This window comes from Schistocerca cancellata, chromosome 1 (assembly GCF_023864275.1).
Source record: "Schistocerca cancellata isolate TAMUIC-IGC-003103 chromosome 1, iqSchCanc2.1, whole genome shotgun sequence".
Lineage (NCBI taxonomy): Eukaryota > Metazoa > Arthropoda > Insecta > Orthoptera > Acrididae > Schistocerca > Schistocerca cancellata.
The window spans coordinates 1,144,960,528-1,144,985,214 of record NC_064626.1 but is presented as its reverse complement, the minus strand read 5'-3'; the positions used below and the strand labels follow the sequence as shown (position 1 = coordinate 1,144,985,214).

Sequence of the window (24,687 nt, the reverse complement as noted above, 5' to 3'; positions counted from 1 at the left end):
GCACTTGACAAGAGATTAGGAGTAACTTAGAGATTTCCGGTGACAGGCAGGTCATCCGAACGCTTTAAGTTTTAGTTCTGTAATATCAGCAAACACAATAAGTAAAATTCTAACGAAACCTATGAAGCAGTTATATCTGCGTGACGAGGATATGTTCAGATAATTAACGTAAAACGTTTTTATTACGTTTTTTGATAATTTAGTGAAATTGACACGCATTTCGGAGACCTCTTGGTAGTCACTGCAAATATATGACGTACTTTCCGAAGTGCAAGTGTGTTTCCACACTGCTCTGTAATTCACCAAACTATACTATATTTTCAAATTAAAAGAGTAAGCAGTGTCATAGAGAATCCTCCGTCGACCATCCTAAAGTGGTATATTTAGTGTTCACCTTTGCATGCAGGCCTACTGGAACCGTTTTATGTTAAAAGACTTATTAAAAAACCTTAATCTAACGTATGATATGCAAAAAGGCGTACTGGGTCCACAGCTCGTGGTCGTGCGGTAGCGTTCTCGCTTCCCGCGCCCGGGTTCCCGGGTTCGATTCCCGGCGGGGTCAGGGATTTTCTCTGCCTCGTGATGACTGGGTGTTGTGTGATGTCCTTAGGTTAGTTAGGTTTAAGTAGTTCTAAGTTCTAGGGGACTGATGACCACAGATGTTAAGTCCCATAGTGCTCAGAACCATTTGAGCCATTTTGAAGGCGTACTGGGAACATAAACAGTGCGCACTAACGCTACGTGGCTAGTTCCTGAAGCATCTGAATGGAGAACATCGTCAAATCGTCAGTATCTGAACTAGCACGTCCAGTATGTATTGAGAATGTTTTGAGAGCCATCACTATTACTCGTCAGTATTTCTAGTGTTGACAATACAACAGACGTCATTAGACTGTCAGTATACTGAAGGTTCGACAGTATTACTGGGTTTAAATGAAACAACAAGTTTACTTGCACCAGTCACTGTTGATTTATCACCACGACTCGTTACAAAGGCTTAAACCTCCATCAGCAGGTGGATTTACATTTGCTAGTATGACGTGTGGGTGTGTGTTTGTATGTGTGTGTGTGTGTGTGTGTGTGTGTTGTGTTGCGACTTTTGGAGGAAGTATCGGCACTATCTAGTGGAGAAACAAAACACTGTTTCAGAAAATGGTTTTGGGTTTCTTTTGACAAAAAACCAAAATTATATCTTACGGTAAATATAGAATAAGTAAAATAGAGTTACGGCAGTGAAAGAAACCTATGACCACATGAGGTTCTCTACTTCATTTATTTTATTTTTACCGTTAGATATAATTTTAGTTTTTTGTCACAAGAAATCCAAAATCATTTTCTGAAATAGTGTTTTGTTTCTCCACTAGACAGTGTCTTAAGTTTCTCCAAAAATCGTAACACAACAGAGACACACATACATCTCGTGTTAACAAATGTAAATCCACCTGATGATGGATGTTTAAACCTTTGAATCGCATCGTGGAGATGAATATATAGTGACTGGTAATAGTAAACTTGTTGTTTCATTTAATGTCAGTAGCATTCACGGTAAAGCCTAACCTAAAATGTTCGCATTTAAAGTATTATTGAGCGTGTGAGGGCCCCTTTGCATTGTAATACAGTCCGAAGACCGACAACCAGCGGAACACTATTACGGCGATTGCGAATGGAACATGACCGAATGTATCTTTATATTCATCATGGCAGCGACAGCAGCAGCCGTTATAAATTGTCTCGAACGAAAAACAGCCCACAGTTGCACTAAATTATGTTTATTTTAAACCTTGACCATGGTTTCTGCTATAATAATATAGCCTTCTTCAGAAGTCATACACACTAATAAGTGAAAACTGTCTTAGCCCAGCGGCTACGTCAAGACCAATAAAATAACTTCAACAGATTTAAGCCTGTTTCGAACATAAGTAAAATTACGTATGGTACCGTATGCCCTCCGCCACTACCTCTGTAGTTGTAGGAGTACATACTCTGTAGTGGCGGAGTATATACGGTGCCATACGTAATTTTACTTGTTCGTAACAGGCTTATGTCTATTGAAGTTATTTTATTGGTCTTGACGCAGCCGCTGGGCTAAGATAGTTTTCATTTATTAGTGTGTATGACTTCTGAAGAAGGCTATATTATTATAGCAGAAAGCATAGCGAAGGTTTTAAAAAAAAATGGTTGAAATGGCTCTGAGCACTATGGGACTTAACATCTATGGTCATCAGTCCCCTAGAACTTACAACTACTTAAACCTAACTAACCTAAGGACATCACACACATCCATGCCCGAGGCAGGATTCGAACCTGCGACCGTAGCAGTCGCGCGGCTCCGGACTGAGCGCCTAGAACCGCTAGACCACCGCGGCCGGCCAAGGTTTAAAAAAAACATAATTTAGTGCAACTGTGGGCTGTTTTTCATTCGAGATGACCGAATGCAGTTCTCTCGCACACCGTTTACGCCAGAAAAGACTCTGGTTGACTACTGTGCAAGGCAGACCCGCACCACCTCTGTGTAGAGCGCGCGCGTCGCGCAGCTACTCACCAAGTGGGGTGAACGCGTGGACCGGGCGACCTTCTGCAGCGGCGGACCAGCTGTGACTGACCGCAGAGTCGCAGAGGGACCGGCCGCCACGGCAGCGGCCCCCTCCGGAAAACTCCCTCCACCTCACTCTCTCCACTTCCCCGGGACGCCTCCCGGTGTGCGGTCTGTAGATTCCCACAGCCCGCGATACAGCCTTGTTTACAGAGATTAGCCGTCAGCGTCAAGTATGTGTTCGCAGCCGCGGCCGTTTAACGAACGGCATCAACTCTCATGTTTTCCGCAGTCATCGCTGTTAATCACTCCACAGTGCCATTGCTATCGGACCTGAGGCGAATATTCTGGACACGGGACGCTTCCACATACATACCCTGCGTCGTCCGCCTATCGGTATGTTTGCGATGGCATGCGTACCTGAGACGTTCCAAAAAGGATAAAAACGGGATTTCCTGGCGCTACTCTGGGCCTATTGGCGATAAAAGGTAGGATCAAGTGTTTTGGTTGGCCCTTGGCCTAGGGATCATTTGTATACCCAACAGAACGATGGTGTTAATCACTATCCTATAGCGTATGGTCAAAGCATCACTTCTACACACTTCCTATTGCTTAGGCAAATGGAGCAAATGGGTTGGTTCTTTTTGCATTGGATGTGTTCTACTGCGTGCTGGATGGGACTTGTAGAGGCGCCATTACTTCATGGACGGTTTCTCGGAAAATCGAAAAAAAAGATTTTTTTACTATATTTTCGCCATCACCAGTGGATCACAACCCAGTTGAGGATTCCAAGACGGCTATGGACAGCAAAAGGCTGAAACCTTTACGATCTCGAAAAGCCTTCAAAATTTTCTTGATATCTTCATCCGTTTTCAAGATACAGAGGTTCAAAGTTACCATACTCGTTCGCGTAAAATACGCACGTAAAATCCGGTGTGAGGCGAGAACCTAGTTTATAAAGTGAGAAATACGCTATAAGGTGTCTTCGTTATCAAATGATTCAAATGGCTCTGAGCACTATGCGACTTAACTTCTGAGGTCATCAGTCGCCTAGAACTTAGAACTAATTAAACCTAACTAACCTAAAGACGTCATACACATCCATGCCCGAGGCAGGTTTCGAACCTGCGACCATAGCGGACGCGCGGCTCCAGACTGTAGCGCCTAGAACCGCACGGCCACTCCGGCTGGCTGTCTTCGTTATCATCTGGGAAACACATGTTGCAGTATTCAAAGACATGAACAAATTTTTTGCACATAAAATCTGCTCTGAGGTGTAAATTTAGTTTTGCGTTGTTCAATTCCACATAAGTAAATTTTCTAAGTTTTGCTGACCAATTCATTTCTCTTCAGATGAGTTACATGCCAAGCTGCAGCAGGAAAAACAAGGGAAAAAGTCGAAAAATGCTCCTATCGGAGCACAAAAAAATGCGAATATGTTCTTGCTTATTCAAAAGACTCTGACTGCAAAGTGGGGTATTAGCTTCCTCATCTAGCTTACTCAGCAAGTTTTCCCCAAAACTGTGGCATGCGAACATTTTCGCGCTTTTTTGTGCAAGAGAGAATAAGACATCTGCAATGACAAAAGGACGGAAAAGTAAAAGAACTTGAAGGTAGTAGACAGAGGTTGTGCTATAGAAAGAGCGAAGGAGACAATGGCAGTGTGAGGGAAAGAGAGGGACACAGTGACAGTGTAATGTATTTGACAATAAGGGAACTGCACTAGTAAAAGCAGGCAGTGCTAGGAGGCGAGGAATAAAGAGGAGAAGGTGGAATTGAATGAGAGCCAGTGATAATTAGAGACATAGCATATGGCAATGACGAAGAGGAAGAGAGGGATTGTTACAGTGAGTTCTCCCTTCCCACGCCCGGGTTACCGGGTTCGATTCCCGGCGGGGTCAGGGATTTTCTCTGCCTCGTGATGGCTGGGTGTTGTGTGCTGTCCTTAGGTTAGTTAGGTTTAAGTAGTTCTAGGTTCTAGGGTGCTGATGACCATAGCTGTTAAGTCCCATAGTGCTCACAGTCATTTAAACCATTTGTTACAGTGAAAAGAGACAGCAGCAACAGAAAGGAATAAATGAGATGGTAGGAGTGAGAGAGAGCAAGAGGGAGACAGTGAGAGAGAAAGAGAGGAGGCAGTGGTAGTACGAAGGAGACTGTGGCTGTGACACAGGAGACAATGACAGAGGGATACAAACAAATAATGACAATGAATTGGGCTGCATGAGCGAGTGAGAAAGGGCGACTGGGAGTGGATGGCTATGAGCGACTTACAGCGATGGATTACTGGGTGTGAGTGAGTTAGAGGAACTTGTGGGAGTTTGAAGTGAACAGCACGTTAAAAAAAAAGCGCGAATATGTTCGGAAGCCATAATTGTTGAGAAAATTTTAAAGGCGCTGGGGCAGGTAGTGTGAAACAACAGATACCCCACTCTAAAGAGTCTTTTAAATGAACAGGAACGTACTCTAATTTTTTGTGCTCCCATAGGAACATTTTTCCGCTGGTCTAATTTTGTCAAGTGTCCCCCCAACCTCATGCCTACGCGGGGATGCTAGGCAAGTATTCCCTCTAGTATTTTTCCATATAGAGATACGTGTACGAATTCGAAAGTAAAGTACCGTCTACTAGCTTGACAGGAAATGCTAAAATGTTTTGGTCGTTTATTACATCAGCAAACGAACCGAAGTCACCTGTCCGGGCACTCTGTGACCATAATGGCATTGAAACAGAGGACGACGCAGATATGGCCGAAACACTAAACGTCTTTTTCAAAAACTGTTTCACGGAGGAGGATCGCGCTGTCGTGCGTACATTAAATCGCCGCACGAACTACGAAATGTCTGATATCAAACTAATAGACTATGGGATAGAAAAGCAACTGATATCTCTCAACAGAGGGAAGGCCACTGGACCTTTTGCATTTTCTATCAGCAGTGTACCGTGGGTCTTCAGAGGAGCAAAGTGCTCCTATTGATTGGAAAAAATCACAGGAATTCCCATTTTCGAGCTGGGTTTATACGAGGGTAAGTCAATTATTATCCGCAATTTAGTTATATTTTTGTTTATTTTGGTAATACTGTCGTTTTACGATGATGACGCATGCTTTGTTTATTTGTTGTTACATCTTTGCAATTTTCAAGCTGCTAGGTTAGTTTCGTTATCGCTGCCGTGATGTTAATCATGGCTGCTCCGCTGTCTATTTGCACCAAAGAAGAGCAACGTTCAGTGATCCGTTTTCCGTGATCGGAAGGCGTATCAGGAGCAGAAATTCATCGAAGACTTTCGGTACAGTACGGGAACAGTGTTTTGGCACAACGAAGTGTCTACGAATGGATTGAAAAATTCCGAAATGGTCGCACAAGTGTTACGCACGATGAAGTGGCCGGACGACCGTTTACCACCACAAATGAAGAAACCATTGAGCATTCACGTGAAATGATTCTCTTGGACGTATGATTAACTATTGACGAAGTGGCACATCGACTTCAAATTAGTGACGGTTCTGCCTACGAAATCATCCACAACAAACTTAAGTATCATAAAGTTTGTGCAAGATGAGTCCCAAAATAACTCACACAGTTGAATAAACAAACGCGCTTGGACATCTGCAAAAACATTTGGATCGCTGTGATAACGAAAGGACAACTTCTTAAACAGGATCATTGCTGGCGACGAAACATGGGACCATCATTACGAGCCGGAGAGCAAACGGCAGAGTATGGAATGCAAACATTCAAATTCGCCGTACAAGAAAAAGTTCAAGATCCAACCGTCCGCAGGAAAACGGATGCTTACGGTTTTCTGGGACGCACAAGGTCCCGCACTGGAACATTATGGGGAAAGGTGTACAACAATAAAAAGTGTAAGTTACAGTGAGATGCTTACTGCCGGGCCAAAGATTGGAATTCGGAGCAAGGGTTGCTGTCAAGAGGTGTTTGTTGTTGCACGACAATGCCCGTCCGCATACTGCTGCCCACACTGCTGAAACTCTCCAGAAACTCAAAGTTGAAGTACTGGATCATCCTCCATATAGTCGCAATCTTGCCCCTTCTGACTATGACTTGATTGGTCCACTCAAACAGGCATTATGGGGCAGTCGATTTGCCTCGGACGAAGCAGTGAAAGAAGCGGTGCATTCCTGGCTCGTAGCTCAACCGAGAACCTTCTTTTATGAGGGCATAAGGAAGCCTGTACAACGATGGACCAAGTGCGTTGAAACGCATGGAGGCTATGTCTAAAAATTATGTTCTTGTAAATTTCCTACTTGATTACAATAAAATTTTATAACTACTTTGCGGATAATAATTGACTTACCCTCGTATCTCTGACTTTGGTCTGCTTTAGAATTCTCGAACTTGTCTTATGCTCGTGTATTATGACATTCATGGAGGCTGAAAATCTCCTCAGCGTGAACAGACATCGAGTTCCGGAAACAATGATCGTGTGAAACCCAGCTCACTCTGTTCGTCAACGAGCCTCAGAAGGCGATAGATAAGGCCGCTCAGGTAGCAGCCGTGTTCGTCGACTTCCGAAAGGCTTTCGGCGCAGTTGCGAGCACCCGCCTAATGAACAAAATAGTAAGCTACAGAATATTAGACCAACTGTGTGATTGGATTAAAGAATATCTAACAAACAGAATACAGAATGTAATTGTCAACGGAGAGAAGTCTTAATATGTAAAAGTAACTTCGAGCGTGCCCTAGGGCAGTGTTATAGGAGCATTACTTTGCACGATGATATAAATGACGTAGTAGATAGCGTCTGAAGTTACATGAGGCTTTTCCGAGTGATTCTGTTGTATACAGATGACTCGCGACGATAGAAAATTGCAGCGAAATCGAGGAAGATCTGCACAGGGTGGACGCTTGGTTCAAGAAGTGGCAATTGACCCTCAACGTAAACAAATGCTGTGTATTACGAATAAATAGTCGGAGGGGCCCTTTGTCCTATGATCACACAATTGCGGGAGAACATCTGGAAGGAGTTACTTCCATAAAATATCTACGAGCGTGCGTACGGAGCGATTGTAAGAGGAACGACCACATGAAAAACAAGTCTGAGGAAAGGTAGATGTCAGACTGAGGTGCACAATTAACAAAAGGTTCCGGGCTGTTACGCCGTGGTCGGATGGATTTCATATTAATGTGAAATCCATTCGACCAAGGCATATTAGCCTGGAATATTTTATTAATTGTTACATTTCTTGCCGTGAAGGTTTACATTTAATAGTTAGACTGAGAGTCCTTGGAAGAATCCCCGGGAAATATAGTCCGTACGCAAAGAAGCTAGCCTAAAAAATACTCGTTCGACCAATAATTGAATATTCCTCCTCAGTGTGGGCTTCGTGCCAGACTGGATTGATAAAGGGTACAGAGAAGATCTAAACAAGAGCAGCACGTTTCGTTACAGGTTCCTTTAGTAAGCGCGATAGTGTCACGAAGGTGATCTGTCAACTCCAGTGGCAGACAATGCAAGAGAAGCGTTCTGCGATACAGTTCTGCGATAACGTTAAAGTTCCGAGATCGTACATTCCTAGAAGAGTCACCCTCCTTAAAAAAATAAAATAAAATAAAATAAAATAAAGGGTCTGAGCACTGTGGGACTTAACATCTGAGGTCAACAGTCCCCTAGAACTTAGAACTACTTAAACCTAAGTAACCTAAAGACATCACACACATCCATGCCCGAGGCAGGATTCGAACCTCCAGACTGAAGCGCCTAGAACAGCTCGGCCACAGCGGCCGCCCGTCGCCCTCCTATGTACACGTCGCGGAAAGTCCATGAAGAGGAGGTGAGAGAGATTCCCACCCACACGGTCGCTTATCAGCAGTCTTTTTTTTCCGCACACTGTTCACAACTTCAACAGCAAAGCGGGGAGCGAGAATGGTACAGAAAGTACTCTCCGCCACACAGCGCAAGGTAGCTTGCGGAGTATAGATGTGGACGCAGATGTAGCAAGAGTGACTCAAATTCGTCCGCACATTACACGCTTCACACATCTGCGCCAAACCCCTAGGCGTGAAGTGCCAACAGTCACCAGTCAGCAGCGATGCGAACGACAGAATGGTTTTAAGAACTAGTTGGCTATTCGATTCCCTTTCATTCAGTCGGCCTTTCCACTCGAATGAAACAACTGAACTAATCTTTGCTACGACGCCAGTTACATGAATGTTTTTGAGACACTCTCCGGGTTTGAGGGGCAACAGACAAATGAAAGTATCTGGCGGTTACGTCAGCTATATGAATGTTTTCACTCAGTCTCCGGGTGCGAGTGTTTTCACTCAATACTTGTTCTGCATTTTCAGTTGTACATGAGCCTACAAAAGTTGTCAACTATTTTTAGTGATGAATAATGTATCTTATCACAAGAAAAGGTAAGCAGAACGTATTTTTGTAAAAATGAAATATTTCCAAAATTTGTATATTTATTTACCTGTAGACGCATATTGGAAAACCACGCAAAATACAATAGTAACAGATAATCTTGAGGAACTAATACCGATTTTGAAACAGCATGCTGAAGAATCGGCCCCAGTACACCAACGTAAAAAACATGCATGGCGGACTACAAAATGCGACGAAATTCATAATGAAAGTCATCAAGGGTGGACAAAATTTGAAACTAACAAAAGAGAAAGAAAAATGCAACTAACCTCGAAAACATCACAACAAAATTCTCTAAAATTATCAGAGAAAACAAAGCGACAATATCAAAACGATCTACTGAGTTCCATTTAGCGAAACTTCTACAAACCCAATCCCAGAGAGTATTTCAAAGGCTTTGATAACAATTACGTAATTACAAACCCTCCCATACTATTGCAGATTAACGAAGAAGGAAGAATAGCCCATAACAACAAAGAAAACACAGAAATCATGGCAGAAGTATTCAACAAGCCCATGATCTGTGATGAACCTGAAGAGCATTCAACAATAGGCACAAGCACCTCTGTAAAAGCAAAACCAGAAAATACAGACCAACCTGAAGTACAAGAAATTGAAATTGCATTTAAAGAAATTGGAGACTACAAAGCATGTGGAGAAAATAAAGAGTTTGCGGAAATGTGGAAGTATGCTGGTAAAACAACTCAGACATCTTTACATATTATTTTACAAAAAAAATTGATAGCAGAAAAAATCCCAGAAGACTGGACCACAGCTTTCACTAACCACTTCATACGAAAGCAAACGAAAGAGATCCAGACAACTGTAGATGAATCTCGCTCTTGGACTGTGCCTACAAGATTTTTTCCAAGGTTTTACACAATAGGATCAAAGAACAACTGGATAAGAAACTGGGGCAATACCAAGGGTGCTTCAGAGCTCGAAGAAGTTGTGCCGAACAAACAATTACTCTGAAATTACTCATGGATTATTACCGCAAACGAAACAAGCCTCTCTCAATTACATTTGTAGATTTTAAGGAACCATATGATTCTGTCCATAGACCCTCACTGTTAAAAATTTTGGGACATTTCAGACTCCACCCATAAGTAATTAATCTGATGGAGCTTATCTTAACAAATACAAATTAGAAAATTAAGTTGAAAGGGAAACTTTCTGAATAATTCTTAATAAAAACTGGTTTAAGGCAGGGAGACGGCCTGTCACCACTTTTTTTTTGTAATTGTTCCCTTGAATATATTATGAGAGAATGGTACAAGAACAATCCAAAGACCATCAAGACTGGAACAAGAAAAGACGACATAAAGTTGAATTGTTTAGCATATGCTTATGACCTCGCTCTTCTCGCCAACAACGTTCAAGAAATCAAACACAAAGACAATCATAACAGGAAATAGCCCAGAGTATTGGCCTTAAAATATCTTCTGAAAAAGCAGAAATAATGCTAAAGGAACCGTCATTGGCAAACAAAATTATAATCGGAGAACACGACGTAAGAATTGTTGAAAATTTTGAATACTTGAGAGAAATAACACGACGCAACGTAAATGAGAAACCATCATGGCAGAGTAGAATAAACAAATTGATTAAAACACCTTATGCACCAAGAACACATATAACAAAAAATGCCTCTCAATAGCCGCAAAACTGAAACACTAAAAAATAGTCACACAGCCACAAATAACATATGCTAGCGAAACTATATTTAAAACAACCAACAGTGTATCAATAGACAGATTACTCAAAATAGAAAGAAGGCTAGCCAGAACATGTGTAAATAAAAAATAGCAAAAAGGCGGAGTTTGAAGAGCAGCTTCAAATGAAACAGTTTATAAAGAAACAGAAGCAGTGAGAAGTACAATGAAAAAGAAACGGATCTCTTTCCTAGGACGTTTGGTAAGGATAATAGAAAACAGAATTAGCGGGTGAATAATTGAGAAGTTATGGAATAGTAAGAGCTGCATTTGATGGATCGCGGGGATCAAGGGAGAACATAATCAAATTACAGAGTACGATGGAGGATTTGAAAGTCAGGACAGACATGTTTAAGATACGTTAGGACAAAGATGTCACACTACCGACAGAAATTAACGAACAGAGAATGGGAAGGGTGATTTCGGGTGAGGAGAGAAGGACACGATCTGAAATAATGAAAAAGTGTTGGGTGAACAAAAAACAGAAGAACCTAGTTCATAATATTGACTAAAATATTACTAAAAATTGACTAAAATGTTCCAATGTAGGCCATAAAATAAATAAATAAAGACGCGTATTTCTTACTTCTGGCATGATAGTTTTTACGGTCCAGATGTTATTGTGTGGGGCGGTGTGGTGTTGCGTGGGCGTACTGAGCTCCAGATCTTCGAACACAGTGCACTAACTAGCCAACGTTATTTTGGCAATAAACTCCTTCCCCATGTCCGTCTTTTCAAGCGTGCTTTCGGCCCTGACTTTATTTTTATAGACGACAATGCGTGACCGTGTCGAGATCGCAGGTGGAGTAGCTCTTGGAACGAGAGGGTACTCTGCGAATGGACTGTCTGGCCGACTGCCCCGTGTGGGGAGACTTTTCTTAATGCTGATTTTGTTATTTAACTGAAGCGAAATTTTAAGTTAGATTCTTAGTCGATTACTTGCTCCATAGAGCAAATTCATGATAAATGTTGTAATGCCAAACATCTAAAACGAACATTATTTACAACATAGAACAATTACATAGAACTGTGCTGAAGTTAGATTCGTTATGAAACGTCCCCTTAGTACAATTTTACATGTGAAACGTCCACTTAGAATAATTTTACAAGCCTGTGCTTAACCTGACACACAATATTATTTAGCGCAACGCAATCTGACTTTCAATAACCCCTACAAAACAATGGCCCTGACTAACTTTAACCTATACCTTTTACAAATCACTTACCTCACAAAAATCTTCGCTACTCATGCTACTGCAAAACAGCGAGCGCCACTACTGCCAGCTAAATAAAAGATTCAAACCACTGAAGGTACTAACTACTGATAGGGATAGTTAGCAAATGAAAGATATTAACAGAGAACAAACAATGTATTTACCTTAATATTCATAATTGACATTCAGTCTTACAGATTATCAAAACTCCGCCATCTCTCTCCCAACGTCCACCACTGCTGGCGGCTCACCTCCAACTGTGCAACGCTACGCGCTGTTCCCCGCTGCCTAACACTACAATGGCAGACAACAATGCAAACTAGCCACAGACTGCACACAGCACAGCCAGTGACCTTCATACAGAGCGCTACGTAACGTTGCCAATAAGAAAACATAAACAGCAAACTTACATAAAGAAAACATAAACAGCCTACTTACATAAAGAAAACATAAACAGCCTACTTACATAGCCCCCATGTTCCCCACAAAAAATTTTACAAATTTTTTTGGCCAGTGGCCAATAATGATTTGATAAAATTTTTCATAATTACACTAACAAAGATATCCAATGCACACACTTATTGATACAATATTGGTCAAAAGCTAAAATTTTCTCACAGTCCATAAAGACAGTCCAGATTGTTCATCATAATAGTAATTACAGTTTTTTTTTCACAAAGTCTCATTAGTAAAAAAATTGCACACAGAAGTAGTGGATTTCCATGCAGTCTTGAAGAAGTAGTGTTGTCCTTCCAACAGAAAGACAGTGCTGACTCTTGACATGCAGACAGGTTATGGGCCACAACAGAGCAAACCCACAGCAGAGTCATTCGAAGTTCTGAAGAAGATTGGTAGGTAGGTCATCACAGAGCAGACCCACTGTAGTCCTGGTAGAGAGTATGGTATTGGTGAGTCATCAAAGGTGTAGATCCACTGCAGTCCTTGTAGAAATTGTGGACAGGCCCACTGTAGTCCTGGTAGAGGTGACGGTATTGGCGGGCCACCAGAGGTGCAGACCCACTGCAGTCCTTGTAGAAAGTGTGGACAGGCCCACTGTAGTCCTGGTAGAGATGACCAGCAGCCATCTGTTGTGACTGTGCGGGTGCACAATCACCAGTGAAGAGTCTTGCGGATAATATAGCAAGTCCATAAACCACCACTCGTGCACTCACAAAGTTTTTTGAATTGTCCTTAGAACCAGCAATGCTGTTATCCAGTCCCTTGCTGAATTAGTAACACACGTGCAAACACTAACAGTCCCAACTTCTCACATAGTGTCCATATACTATGACCAACAGAAATGTGTGCAGTGAAATGGAACTTCCAAGTTACTTGATTAGATGAACTGGTGTCAATCACAATATTATAACATAAGAATACAATTACAAAGGTACAAAATACATCATTAAAAACATAATAATACAGATAACATTTGTAGTAATAGGGGCTTTACAAAAGAATAGAAATAAACATATACATCAGTGTTACAGGAATGATGACATGAGTACATACATAAAAGATCAGAATAACTTTTGAAACGTCAACTTCACACATGAGCATTAAAACAACACAGAATAAATAATGTCTAAGCATCTTTACAAAGTAAATAACATATTATTAGAAAAATTCTACAACATAGCTCTCATCAGCTAAACACATAAAGACAGGAAAAACACAAATACACAAGGGTACCCAAACACATAGTGGGATAACACAAAAGGAAAGGACAGGGTTTGTTTTCAGTGTAACATTTGGTACTGCAGTCCACCCCACAACTTCATTCGATAGATCTTTCGTCTTATTTCAACATTTGTTTCCACCAAAAAAATCCTATCCAAGCATGCTTTCTGTATTTATATGTTCACACATTGCTTACCTCATCATTTATTTCCAAGAAAATCCTACCTATACCTCGTTCGTGTATTCTATTCATATTTCTTTCAAAATAATTATTTCTGATTGTACAATACTCATTGGGCCCAAATCTTTTTCATGTAACCTTGCAATGCATACTTTACCTATTCTCCATAGTCAGTTTCTTATATAGTCTACCCCCTCTTAAGCTAACTTAAATCTACTGAGCTCAGATGCTAAACTAAGGGACGAGGCAATGCAGCAAAAAAAAAAATAATTAACACAAACATCAATGACAAAAAATAGAAATGGCAAAGCAAGCAGCATAAATTAGCAAAGCAAGTGCAATATTACAACTAATATAAGGCAATGCAGGAAACAAGAAAAACTAGCTTAGAAGAGTAACACAAAGTCAAATTCAGTAACACTATGCCTGACAAACAGCAGCAACTTATACCTAAACATGACATAGCTCAAGCAGAAAAAATATTACACTAAAATGGCCATGTCTAATACCTATGTCACATCTTAACATTAGAGTGATGCATCACAAAAACTTACGCTAGTAGATAAGTTACCAAATCATAAAAAATAATTTATGCAATTCCTGTGAAGGGAAATGTCTTTTTTGTGCTCCCTCATTTTTTTGGATAGATCATAAAATTATTTACTGGATCTGTAGGCATAAAATATTTATATTAGTACATACATTAAATTTTATTTTAACCAATGCTGCAGTGCAGCTGGAAACTTGATATTAAACAAAATATGTAAATAAATACATAAAGCAAGCCATATGGCATTTTTCTCAACTAGCAAGACAATAGCTGTGAAATGTTTCGCATCGTTTCATTAGGCATTTCAGTAAATATCACAAATTACGAGCTCCACAGTATGCTTTCAGTAGCGCGGACAATGGCCTTCCCTTTCTGTTTTTTTCTACCTGTGCTTCTAACGAGGCACTCAAACTAATGGCTTGTTCTCCAGGTGTCTGACACAGCTGTGTGCCCACGACGCACATGCAGGTGGTCACTTAACATTCTTATGGAAATATTTACGACAGCAGTTTCCACTACAGTGACAGTCTCATATAAAAATATTTCACAGGTCAAGAATTTGCGTTACAAATCTGTAGAGACAAAATCAAATTGACATAACAGAGTCCAAAAAATTTTCGCTTGCATTGTGATACATTTACGCATTTACACATATTTCATAACTCTCAAAGTACGATTCTTGGTTTTCAACATCCTTTTTCACAAGTCAAGAGTCCCTAACCACTATTCATTACTTCTTACCTTATTCGTCGACACTTTTTCCATATTTCATCCTAACAGATACATAGCATAATCAAATAACTCATATAGCATCAGCTTATGGATCATAAACTTACCTCAGCAGCATAATACATATCGTCGTCGTAATAATAACATCATAACACCTCAGTCAAATCTCAAAATCGTCGTAGCTTTCTGCAATAATTTCAAAACCTAAAGAAAATTCTCTGCTCATGTCAATAGTGTCATCTACCTCAAACGTACTTTAAAATCATGCTCCCTTACCAAATACATCATTCAAAGCTCTCATAGTATCACAATGGTACCAAAAAAATATGAACAGTTCACACAGTACAGACAAAATACAGTTTCGTAAGTGTGAAGTTATCCAACTCTGTAATTGCGTAAACATGTGTCACTGACGTAATAAAAAGATGTTTGTTTCTCTGTTAAATGATCAGATAGCTGTGTAATTTATGTGTTAGAGAAATATGGTACCGATGTGTTAAATTGTATAAGCAAATACCATATTAGCTAGGGCTCCTTGTGCTTGCCAAACACATGGTACACAAAGTAGGCGTGTACCCCCCTGAGGTTTATTGTAATTGTATCCTCAGGTATTACAGCTTACAGCAATGAAATGAAATGTGTCACGAAAAACTTTCTTTGTAATTCAAAAATCTCTAAAAATAAATGTCTTAAGTACAAAATTAATCACTCAAATACGTGTCCAGTAGCGCTAAATGTGCGTCTTGCTCTAAGATAATCTCTGGGGAGTGTCGTAGTTATTGTCCTCCGAAAGCTAAGTTCTGCAGAAGTCAATGTACTTACCTCATGATACACAAAAGTGAAATGCTTTGCGTATAGATATCATACTTATTACGCTTATTGCCGTGATGAGGAAAGTACTGTGCTGTAACGTATTGTTGTCCTACGGAAAAGGCTGTCTCCTTGTAGCAATAGCACAAAAGTCACCACTAAAACATGTTTTACTTTACAGAAGAATTCAGAAAAACTGTGCAGATATCAAACAGATACACCGCAAAAGCAACATTGTAAATTGTCACTCATTAGTAACGTCGTGATATAATCGTGTAGCTGTCACACAAACCAACCACTGTGTCATCTGGCATTTCACAGAAAGCACCTCAAATCCAGAATCCACTCGTAAGCAAACCAAAATGTTGCATGTTAACAGTTTCTTAACTCTGACAAATTGTACAAGTAGCGTGAAGTGAAAATTGCAAAGACTAAGTTAAAAAGCAAATTATCTGTCAATAAATGGTTTTACATGAGAAATGTGGTGTAAACCTTTTACCCTTTGCTCTTCTCAGTACGCAGAGTTTCAACTTGAATGCAAGTATCATGCGGTATTCGTCCGTAAAGAATACGGGAATTTTGCTCAAGGTTAGCGTCAATGTTATTTTTCTCGGAGCCAGCCGGCGCACGCGGCAGCCTGCGGTGCGAGTCATTGTCTGTTTCTTTGTTGGCGCGCGCCGTTACTGGGATTAGGAGGCCGAACTTCCACAAATTCGCCTTGCCGAGAGGGCCCAGCTCTGTTAGAAACCCGCCAGTTCTGATGAAATTCACGTCTGTCGTTTTGTCGGTAGTTTACATAGTTTCTTTCTTGTCTGTCACGTGGTGGAGAATTTCTGCCTGAGTCGTGACTACGCGCTGGACCGTTGCGTCTAAAGTTATTCTGTCTCCCTTGATAATAGTTATTTTGGTTCCCATATTGTCTGTTTCTCTGATTGTCTCTGTGATAGTCATTACCGCGGAAAGGTGATCTTTCCCTGTAACTATTACTCTGCCAGTGGTTATCATATGGGTGGTGTCTGTTTTGGTCACGATTTACGTTGTAAGAATAGGTTTGTCGTGGCCATTTATTGTTTCTGTCGTCACGGAATTGTGACGGATGTGACCTGTAATGATTGTTTTCCTGTTTTCGCATCCCGCGACTGTCTGTGTCAATTTCCAGTTCTTGTAACAGTCCCTGAAAAGCTTCAATGTCGTCTTTGCAACGTCCTGCCAAAATAATGTGTCGTAAATGTTCAGGCAGTTTGATTAAGCAAATGCGGATGAGTTCTGAGGGGCTGTATGGGTTTGATAGGTACTGATTCTTGTGCAACATGTCTTCAAAATATTTGACAAGACTGGAAAATTCAGATTGTTCAAAGTGTTTCATCATCATGATGCTATGTTTTACGCGGTCTTGTGTAGCTTGAGACCAATATGCTGAGAGGAAGGCATGGTAAAATTCTCCTTCACTGTGGCAATCGTGAATGACCGATCGCATTCTCACAGCTGGTTCATTCTCCAAGTAGCCACACATAAATTCTAATCTGTGTTCTAATGACCAGTTGGGAGGAAAACAATGAGAGAATTGATGGAGCCACGCTTGTGGATGAATGTCGTTGCCAGAATTCTTAAATGTTTTGAATTTACGTGTAGTAATGAACAGCTTATAGTCAAAATCATCATGTCGGCGAGTCACATATCGGTCATTGTTACGTCGTGTCGGCGGTTCCATCTCAAAATTCGGTGCACCTTGCCAATTTCTTTCATAATTACCGAAATGCTCTGTGTTATTATATTGTGGCTTTTCCGTATTTCTATGTCCCTCTTCCAGTATTGGGGCGCGAGTGTCCTCTGAAATACGTAATTCTTGTATCACCTGCGTCAACTGATCTTGTACTTCCCGGATTTCTCTTTTATACTGTGTATTAATTTGATTTTGATTTTGTTTGAATTTTCTTATTTGTTCATAGTCTTCTGTGTCAGTGAAGGCTACGGGTCTTGTGTCATTCAGATCATCATCTACCTTTGTAGATAAGTTAGTGACCTGATCCGAAAGTTCAGCTACTTTCTCCGATAGTGAACACATTTCCTCAGTGTGTTTTTCTGAACCAAGTTTCAGAGTGTCCATTTGTGTTGAAATCGAATCTACTGTGTTCTTTAAGTTTTCCTGAGTTTTTGCCAGTTGCGTAACCGAATCGGTAGATGCAACTGAGTCAATTTTAGCCCACAAGGTCTCATGATTTTCATGAACAATGGTTTGCAGTTCTTTTATGGCTGCTTCGTGATTCTGTAATACATTCTCATGACGCGAAAAAATAGGTTGGAAATGCTCACAAATTTGTGTTTTTACGTCATTACAGACTTTCTGACATTTCGATTCTATTTTATGTAACTCAGTAGTTAAATCTTCACGTGTTTGTTCAAGCATATGTTCCACTGAGTCTAACTTTTGAAGCTTTTGTTCCATTGTGTCTAACTTTTGAAGCTTTTGCTGTGTTTGTCTCTGATTTTGTTCCATTGTGTCTAACTTTTGAAGATTCTGTCCCATTTGTTTCTGATTTTGTTCAAGCGTTGTGTCTAACTTTTGTAGCCTTTGTCCCATTTGTTGCATTAACTGTAATAACAATGCACTGGTGTCTGAAACATGTTCCTCAGTGCTTTTCGGCAGTGAATTTGCACCGGCAACATTCACATTTTGACAAGCGGAAAATGTGTCTTGACTCATTTGAGAAAACGGTGAGGACGCAAAACCTGAATCTACAGTATTTGCAAAATTGTGTCCTATCATTTCGGATTCCTGAGGCGAGCTGTTGCCGACCGATCGATCGACAATGCTTCCCTGTTCACTACCTGTTTCACTGCCTACGCCATTGTCTGACGCCCGCTCCATTTCCCTATGCACAGTTACCAAATTACTACTTTGAATATTAGTTAATTCACTACCCAGTGGTGCTGATAAGCTACGCTCGTCGTCACTATTATTTCTCAATTTAGTTTGGAGCCTAGTGTTACGTTTTTCACACGCCATTATTGTCACAATATTTCACACGACAACACAGAAAAGCACAATTTGAATAGCAAAAATAAGAGAACACATTAACATAGCACTGAAAATAATATCTAGTTAATTGCAGCAGCGAAATACTTGGCGCAAAGCTACATGCATGCCACAACTGTTTTACTGTACAACAATGAAAGACTGCAACTACAAAGGAGATTCTCTCTACAATTACGCGCTAGCAATAAACAAAAGCTACACTAAATACACAAACTACAAGAAAAAAATCAGAAGATTCCAGTGAGGTATCCTAGGCTAAGGGTCGACATATGAAACATCCCCTTAGTACAATTTTACATGTGAAACGTCCACTTAGAATAATTTTACAAGCCTGTGCTTAACCTGACACACAATATTATTTAGCGCAACGCAATCTGACTTTCAATAACCCCTACAAAACAATGGCCCTGACTAACTTTAACCTATACCTTTTACAAATCACTTACCTCACAAAAATCTTCGCTACTCATGCTACTGCAAAACAGCGAGCGCCACTACTGCCAGCTAAATAAAAGATTCAAACCACTGAAGGTACTAACTACTGATAGGGATAGTTAGCAAATGAAAGATATTAATAGAGAACAAACAATGTATTTACCTTAATATTCATAATTGACATTCAGTCTTACAGATTATCAAAACTCCGCCATCTCTCTCCCAACGTCCACCACTGCTGGCGGCTCACCTCCAACTGTGCAACGCTACGCGCTGTTCCCCGCTGCCTAACACTACAATGGCAGACAACAATGCAAACTAGCCACAGACTGCACACAGCACAGCCAGTGACCTTCATACAGAGCGCTACGTAACGTTGCCAATAAGAAAACATAAACAGCAAACTTACATAAAGAAAACATAAACAGCCTACTTACATAAAGAAAACATAAACAGCCTACTTACAGTTATAGTGTAATGCAGATCTTTTTTCCTAGTAGTGTTGTACTTGCTAATATCGTTGTTACACTCAAACTGAGATGGATTGTTGGTTACACATTTTATAAGTGAATAAATGCGCTGTGAGACGTGGCTACCATTTCCAGCTGCTTAAAGGGATACCTGCAAGATTTATGTGGGTAACTATGGAGACTGTGGGAAAGCCTAACGTTAGCCGCACCTTGTTTTGGATCCGAGCAGCTAGAATATTGTGTTGGCCTTAAAGCGATGCAGAAACGCAAGGTTTCCCGAATAGACTCTGTCACTTTCCTGGCAGTACCGTAACTTGCTGACCGGGGGTACAGTGCCGTTTAACTCCCATTCATCCAGGTAGTTACCGACTACAGAATGTCAGTAATTTTATAAATGCAATAATGGAAAAAAAACTGCACGGAAAACTCTTTCGTTTTGTTTCTTTTATTATAACAAATATCTTACATATGAAGTCTTTACATTACATTACAGTCTTACATACTACATTTGATGTTTAGTTGTGTGGCAGATAAACATATGTAGTTTCTGCTTGTCCGACACGTGGAAATGCAATGTAGAGCTGACCGTGTGACAAAAAGGGTTCGTCCAAATTTTCTCCACAGTAGTGAAATGTTTGGCCTTGAACCTTATTGATGGTCATAATATAAGCTAATTTCACAGGAAATTGTTATCTTTTAAAAGAAAATGCCATATGAGTTGAGATCAATCGCACTCTTGGTATGAATGCCGATTCTCCTTTTTGTTTACCAGTTACAAATTTTGCTTCGATAATATTGAGAAATAGTTGTTTGGCACACATCGTGTGCCATTACATAATTTCTGTGAGTTAATATTTCGTAATATTGATGATCCAATTTTCAGTTTCAGTACAAGCAGACGCGTACTGAAGATTTAATGAGTTTAAAAATACGATTGGAAAGTTGACGCTTTCTTCTTGATCCATAATTGTATCTTTCCATTTACATATTATTTCTAGTCCTGGAATCGTCTTCCGTATTTGCTCACTTATTTGTTGCACTGCGTTACTCCTTGAAGTTAAAATTGTTCTCTCACAGAACCAGTTTTATTTAGGTAGTTCATTTCTGTCGATGGATAGACTTTTTCAATAAGTTTCGACTACATTGCATAATTTTTGTGATATATTAAGCTTATCAGTATTTGGATGAAGAGGGAAGTATCATTTCCAATTTTCAATAAATTTTCGGCAAATATGTGAGCTTTTTGATCTTCTGTCATTTTTGCGCGCATATTTTCTTTCAAAGATAACTTTTGGACCTTATCCCAAAATACTAATCTCTTTAAGCCTGCGTTTATTTCCTTTGCCGTTGTTGACTTTGGAATTTCCGGTAATGTTTGCCGAAAGTCTCCTGATAGTAACAGTAAAACTGCTCCCATTAATCTGTTGTTTTTCCGAAGATCTTGTAATGTTGTATTGAGTGCCTCAAGACATTTTTTAATGGCCGCTGTACATTCGTCGTATATAATCAAATTGCAAAGCCTTAAAAGTTTACCACGCGCCGAAGATCTCGTTATAGCACCGAATGAAAACTCTAGGCACAGATTACACCACGCACTTTGTGTTGGCATCGCTGAGTCTTAATTAAGTTAGCATTACAATTTTTGCCACTCGCTACCACCAATTTCCACCCACTGCGACCAAAACACCATGGTGCACAATGTGAGACTTAAGGCTGCTCCCGGGCCGGCCGGAGTGGCCGTGCGGTTCTAGGCGCTACAGTCTGGAGCCGAGCGAACGCTACGGTCGCAGGTTCGAAACCTGCCTCGTGCATGAATGTGTGTGATGTCCTTAGGTTAGTTAGGTTTAATTAGTTCTAAGTTCTAGGTGACTGATGACCTAAGAAGTTAAGTCGCATATGCTCAGAACCATTCGAACCAAGGCTACTACCATGCTTCAACGCCATTGGTCTGCAGTGAATAGTTTTAGCTGCAAAGTGAAATATACGGACACGTATCCCATATTGATACTGACTGAAGTATCCGCAGCGTGACAGAAGGATGTTAAAAGTGCTAGTACAAAATACGAAACAGCGAGGTACCAGGACTATTACTAAGAGAAGTAGTGTGCAATTTTTCCCGTCGTGTATTAACGGGAAAATTTCTGTCTACCTTTCTCTGTACTCGCTATAACCTCTTATCCCCACCATTCGTCCACGAGATATGTAACATTGACACGAAGATTGTCGCACATTCTTCGAAAACCGCTTCTCTAAATTTACCCAACTGGTTTTCGAGCGAAGAATATCATTTCTCTACCCGAAAAGTCCCTTTGTAATACTTTCACTGTAGCGATATGTGTATCAGTTGTTAGAAGCGAAGAGAAGTTCGCACGTATGGTACTTCGGCAAACCTCACCGCCCCTTCTTGAGTCTCGCACCTCCGAAGTAGTAGAGTGTGAGTGCTTCGAGCAGCTGAAAAGAAAAATTACATTTTTCCGGTTGTTCTCTGGAAAGTAAGTCATCCGGTTACATCACTGATTACGTAATGCCTTGGTCTTTCACTGTCTCTTTATAATGTTCGGGCGAGGAAGAAATGAACGAGATGCCTCGGGATTTTATACGGGCATTATGTTTTCTTCTCTCTTTTGGCATAGTTCTATGGAACTCAATTCCTGAAAAGCGACATCGTCGGGATTGTTTCGATAATTTACCTAAACCAAATCAGGCAACTTTGTGATACAGGTCGTTGTTAAGTAAGACTCTCATTAAGATTCATCATTATTCACTTTTGTAAAAATACAAATCCTTTTCCGTAGTAACAGTTAAGTTACGCCAACATATAACCTGTTTCAACCAAAACTTTCGTCCTTGTTTTTCGACTTCATTAAATAATAAGTAGTATTTCAATTATTTGTATCATTTCACTGTTTTAGGAATTCATTTGTTTGTAACACAGATAACTTCAGGTTCTATTTTCATTCACATGACGATTTTAAATTTCAAAAATAGGATTATTATTAATAATATTGTTATCATGTTCTTATATCGTCTTCGACACTCACGATCATTTGTTCGTGAAATGTTGGCAAAATGGTGAATAGTAAAGACTGGGCTCCAGCTAAATGCAGTATACATAAAATAATAAAATTAGTAAAAGGTTTGACTGTACGTGAATCTTATTCTGGATCTTTTTGTTCATAGCTCGATGTAGTTGGAACTGTGTAAAAAATAGGTATACTTCTTATACATTGGCCACATTAGGCCTTTTTCGGTCTTTACAGCGATGAGGCGCAGTTTAAAACCCTCCTTTCAGAATCCGACGTTAAAGGTATTTCCCACACTGTCCAATACTTTCAAGGGATAAAAAAAGAAGGGGAAAGAAGCAGTACTAGTAGAAGATATAACCTATGTGAGGCAATAAATAAAACCGTCACATGTGCGTCTGTTTATTACTTAATTGCGACCAGTTTCGGTAGTGCTCTCCACCCTCATCAGGCCCCTCTATAGCTAATGGTAGTCGCATAACCAACGGCAATCAACACCAATGAAAGGAGCGAGGACATCGGTGTCTGCAAACCCGCTCGTGTGTAGCGCGTCTGTGGCATCCATCGACCTGCTACAAGTAGCAGCAAACTTCCTCAGATTTCTTGCCGCGTCAGTTCATGATAAAACCTCGAGCTTTGACGATTACCTCCATCGTCTTCGTCAGTAGCAACTGGCTGTCAAAGCTACTTTTTTTTCTTTATTGTTATTTAACATCTTCCATACGGTGGGCTGGCAGCAGCACACTACGCTGCTCTTCAGCCACAAGTTTTACAAAGGAAAAACAATGGGGACACAGAATATACAGAACAAAGTGGGGGGGGGGGGGGGGCAAAAAACAGTAGACACAGAAACAGAATAACACGTAGCCGTTCACACGCGAAGACACCTAAAGAAGCTGTTGGCACTGCACACAGACACTGATGATAGAGGCGACACGTGAACCATGGAGCGTGGGCGGCGAAAAACTCTGTGGCACAAAAACGACGGCATACACACTAAAACGATGGCGATGATCTCCGGCGCGAATGTCCACTTAACGTGTACGAGTCCGGGGACCTGCCAAGAGGGGAAGAAGGTGGTGGGGGAAAGCAAAGATGCCAACGGCAGAGGAGATGGTGGGAGGAATGGAGGTATGATGGTAGGGGAAGCCCAGGGGTGGAGGGGGGAGAAAGGGAGGAGGGAGGGAAGGGGCAGAGAAAGGAGAGAGGATGCCCATAGGAACAAACACAGGAAGAGGGAGGAAGTATCAAAGTTGGTAGGATGGGTAGATGGAGGGGAGGACGGCATCACCAGGGAGGGGCAGCTGGCGGAAGCCATTTTGGGAGAGGGTATGGAGAGTGGAGAGATGGAGAGCAGGTGGGACGTGGAAGTACAGGCGCGGCAGCGGGTGGGGGCGGAAGAGGATGGGAGAGACCAGCGGGTGAGGAGAGTCGAGTTTACGGGAGGTGTAGAGGATCCGTATTCATTCGAGGAAAAGGAGGAGGTGGGGGAACGGAATAAGGTCGTACAGGATCTGCGTGGGGGAGGGGAGACGAATGCGATAGGCGAGGCGAAGAGCATGGCGTTCAAGGATCTGAAGGGATTTGTAAGGTAGGAGGCGCGGAGATCCAGGCAGGGTGGGCGTAGCAGAGGATAGGGCAGATAAGGGATTTATAGGTATGGAGGATGGTGGAGGGATCCGGACCCCACGTACGGCCAGAAAGGAGCTTGAGGAGACGGGAGCGTGCCTTGGCTTGAATTGTCCGGAGGTGGGGGGTCCAGCAGAGGCGACGGTCAAGGGTGAGGCCAAGGTACTTAAGGGTGGGGGTGAGGACGATAGGACGGCCATAGATGGTGACATAGAAGTCGAGGAGGCGGAAGGAAACATCTACTACTACATCCATACTCTGCAAGCCACCTGACGGTGTGTGGCGGAGGGTACCTT

General features: G+C 41.1%; 1 protein-coding gene across 1 annotated transcript in view; it reads right to left on the bottom strand.

Moving 5' to 3' along the window:
* LOC126092941 (resuscitation-promoting factor RpfA) overlaps nucleotides 1–2,553 on the bottom strand; it is a 104,445-nt gene extending 101,892 nt beyond the window's left edge. The window contains exon 1 of the mRNA XM_049908675.1: nucleotides 2,543–2,553. The gene's annotated coding sequence lies outside the window, so the exon portion shown is untranslated. The remainder of the gene's footprint in view (nucleotides 1–2,542) is intronic.
* Nucleotides 2,554–24,687: the final 22,134 nt, after the last annotated feature.